Genomic DNA, 4,380 nt, shown 5'->3' on the forward strand with positions numbered 1-4,380 from the left:
CACTAAAACAGCCTCCATCTTTCACAGTGGAGGACACAGCGAGGGTCAGTTTTGTGCAAAATGTAATGCATCTTAACTTAAGTCAATGATGTGAGAAATTTCTGAAATTGTTGCAATACAGTACAAGTGACAATTCTATTCCTAATTCATAGACAATGGGTAAAGTATGGGAGCTGAGAATTGTAGTCCAAATGTCCTGATTTTTAGACATTTATTTTTTAAATAAAAAAGACACACCTTAAAAATAGTATGATGATGGGCTAATTTTGAAAGAGATACACATACAGTCTTACAGTGATCCTTGGTAGCAAAGATAAGCTAGTGCAGGGATGGGATCCAAGGTCTTGGGGAAGATACTATGAGCACTGTGAGGAAGTCGGGGAGTAGAGCATGCTCCATATATACAGAATTTTCTGTGAATTTGGCTTTGAAACTGCAGGCGTTTCTACAGAGCATATGCAAAATGAGACTTTTCATAGGCCAGGTATAGGCAGATTTTGATGAGAACAGCCAAAAAACACATTCCTTAATACTGATGACCCCTGCCAAATTACAAAACCCTTCTCCAAGGCAGGGCGGTACTATAGCCTCTCAACAGAATGATGGAAATGGATTGTTGTTCTTTAACATGGGCTAAACAACATATTTTTCCTTGAATATTGTTATGATGAAAGTTGAACCATTTTAGCAAAAACTTCCTCAAGAAAGTTCAGCCTGAGGCAAACTACCGGCAGTGAAAATTTCAACCCAAAAGGTTACTGTTCGGTACATTTATAAGCAATTGAAAATGGTCTTCTCAAGGAAAGTGTCAGACAAACCTTTATCTTCTGCTGCTGCAGAACCATTTGGATTCTGAATTTCCTGCTATAATGAAATGAAGTGAGGATGCCTAATCATGTCCGACCTTACTCTCCAGCAACTTTGAAAACCAAGATGGAGAAGACAGCAGCGAGCCAACCTTAAAGACAGTTCAAACCTCCAAGATGTTGAGATGAGAAGCAGCATGAAGAATATCAGACTGCCTTTCCCTAGCCTTGATAATATATGAGAACCTGGAGAAGCAGAGGAGAATGGTATGGTAGAATGGCATCTCTCCCATCTCATTGTCCTACTTCTGAAATGCGTTCCCTAGGGAAAGGGATTAAACCTTCATTCCTCCTCCAGCCCTCAAGCTGGAGGCTCCCTCTTCAACGAAGTGGCTCCTTTCCCAATATAAAGTTATGGGGTTCTCAGAGAAGGATATAACAATATAAAAACATAAGAATTGCCATTTACTGGGCCAGACCATAGTGTCACTTTGCCCAGTGACATGTATCACACAGCACCCCCATATGTTTCCCCAGTATGGTCCCATCTCCAGGCAGAGTACCACTGGGAGGCATCCACTGGCTCCTTGGACTCATTCAAGGGGCAGTGGACACTGCCTGGTGTACTCTGCTCAGTGTTCCCCCTTGGCACACTTCTTTGACTGTCGCTCCCATCCCTGCCTTTTTTCATCATTTGTCCCAAGTAATCACTTGTTGCCTTCTCAGTAGCCTCCCTGTTTAAGGGAGGCTAATAGTTTACTTGGTGGGCATTGCCCCATGAATCTTGTAAAGCAACAAATAGACCAGTGTCACATAGTGGCAGAGAGTGGATGTTGAAAGGGAGAGTAAACTGGGTGTGACCAAGATTTCTTCCACTATTCCTCTCTCAATAGCAGCCTCCAACATTTAAGGTCTAGGAAGTTCTGATTCATAGGCTGTGCCCCTAACTCCTGCGCTTAGTAACTACTTTCCTCCAAGAATCTGTCCAATCTCTTTTTTAAATCTGGCTAATCTGTCAGCTTCCACAACATCCGGTGGCAATGAGTTCCACAACTGAATGACATGCTGTGTGAAAACAAAGTTTGGTTCATTTTAAACCTGCTAGTTTCATTTTGTGACCCTTAGTTCTTGTACTCAGAGAGACAGTAAATAATAAATCCTTATTTGCTTTCTCTTTGCCATCCAGTATTTTGTAAATGCTTATCATGTCCCTGCCCCCAAGCATCCCTTTTTCTAAACTGAATAGGCCCAGCTTCTTTAGTCTCCTCATACAGAATTCCCTCCATGCCACTCATCATCCTTGTTTCCCTTCTCTGGACCATCTTGAGTTCTTCTATATGTGTTTTGGGGACCAGAACTGGGCACAGTATTCCAGGTTTGGGCACACCACGGATTTAGAAAGGGGCATGATGATGCTTTCTATCAGGTTACCATTGCAGGTTACCATTTCTTCTTCATAAGCCCTTAAAGGAGTCTCCTTTTCTTTCTCTTTCTGCCAAAGGAATGAGACCCCAGGAGTGAGGACTAAGAGGAGGGGCTGGGTTGCTCATCTTTCCCCAAAAAGAAACAGAGCCCTTCACATGGATGCAGTCTGGTGACAGAAGCTGAGAGGAAGAAAGCTTCCAGATGTTCATCATCCCCCTGCTCCCCAAGTTCTTCATGCCTCTTGAGGCTGGTGCCAGAATCTGAGAACTTCTGCCACTGGACTCAGAAGACACAAAGAACTCAGGGATGGGGGCAGCATTGCCAGGTCTTGTCGTGGAAACACACGCAGCATACTTTTGGGTCAGGTCAGCAGAAGCTTTTATTCAAAAGAAACTACAGCTGTAGGGGGGACTCCAAAGTGACATGGATCTCCCAAGCACTTGGAAGGGATTCTCCCCCAAGAGCAAAATCAGGAGGCTTATATACTTTTTAACAGTCACTTACAACTCACGTGATCATATAGTGAAATTAGCTAAAACATCACTTCATTACTTCTTTGCTGTTATCAGGATGAGAACTATGGAGGAGACAAAGGGAGAAATAACAGTCCCTGCCTGCACCTGGAAATCAGAGTTGTACATACTTTTTGCTATCTTCAAGGCCGCGGTGAGCGAAGCAGTTGCAGAGGAGTTACAAAGAACAAACACTTTCTCTTATCTGTTCTACTATACAGAGCCAGCAATTCTCCACAAAGCGGTTATGTCATCTTATAACTAAAATAATCAAAGTTTAAGGCATATATTTTTTCTGATTCCACAGTTCCCCCCCCTTTGAGACTATTTAGTCTCACTTTACCCTTAAATTTTTATCATATTTACTGAAAAATTATCATATTTACTGAAAAATATGCAAAAAACTATGCAAATAAGCATGGAAATAATTCTTCATATTTAATTTATATTACTCACTGTAAGATGCCAGGAGTGAGAGAACTAAGTCATCAAAGTTGAAGCATTTCTTTATTTTGATGCAAGGAATCATAAGAAAGTGTTGACAGCAAGCCCAAAGGTCAGTTAAGACTCCCTGGGAGTGTCTACATGTGCATTTACTGTGCATTAAATTTACTGTGCTGTAATTTACTGCGCAGTAAGTGGGTTTATGTTGGTGCCTACATGTGCAGGCATTAAAACACAGTAACACTGTGTGTGTGGACCAACTTGGGACTAAAGTTAGTCCCAAGTCAGTCCACGTACACAGTGTTACTGCACAGTAAGGCATTTACATATGTGTTACTGTGCAGTAACTAATCGAGCATAAATTTGATACCTGCATGATGCAGGTATCAAATTTACATTCAAGTTGACATAAGAGATTATAGGTGGTGGAAGACCGGGGTTAACGGGGCTTAGCCCCCCCCCATATAATATTTCCCCCCACCACTTATGCATAAGTTGCCATATTTACTGTGCAGTACAGGCATGCACATGTAGATTCCTCCAGGACTGCACAGCAATTTTTCGGTTTCTGTGCAGTGATGGTTACCGCACAGTAAATGTGCATGTGCAAACGTGCCCCCTGACAGTTACTTGGTTTTTGTATATGGTGCATCAAAATTATCCCACACTTTGAATACTTTTACTCTGATGGATGGTACCAGGGTTGAAATCATCATATTAATACAATCATTATTGTACATCTGGCAAACTCTGCATCTATGCTAAGAGGTTTCCAGAACACCAGCCTACCCGGGACACAAAATGTGAACATGCCTGCGTGCTCGCCTATATCAGTTATGGATTATGGTGTATAGACTTTACACATGTAGTCATCTATTACATTTAAAAACCCCACTGGACTACTGTATAAACCAGATTCAACATTTAATGTTTGTTTTAATGAATCCCCTATATCTCCTAGGTGACTCGCAACAGTCTCCTGGAGATTTAGATCGAATCCACGCCAGGGCAGTCCTGGAGGGTTGGCAGCCCTCCCCCTCCGAGGGGCTGGGCTTCTCCTGCAGGGAGGGCACCGCATTCCTCCCTCCCCAGCACACAGCGGGCAAAAGCAGAGCCTCAGCCGGCAGGTCTGGAGGCTGCTGAAAAGCGCGAGCCCCGGCGCAAGGTGGGAGGGGGGACGCGGCAGGGCCGTG

This window comes from Alligator sinensis, unplaced genomic scaffold (genome assembly GCF_000455745.1).
Source record: "Alligator sinensis unplaced genomic scaffold, ASM45574v1 scaffold125_1, whole genome shotgun sequence".
Classification (NCBI taxonomy): Eukaryota; Metazoa; Chordata; order Crocodylia; family Alligatoridae; genus Alligator; species Alligator sinensis.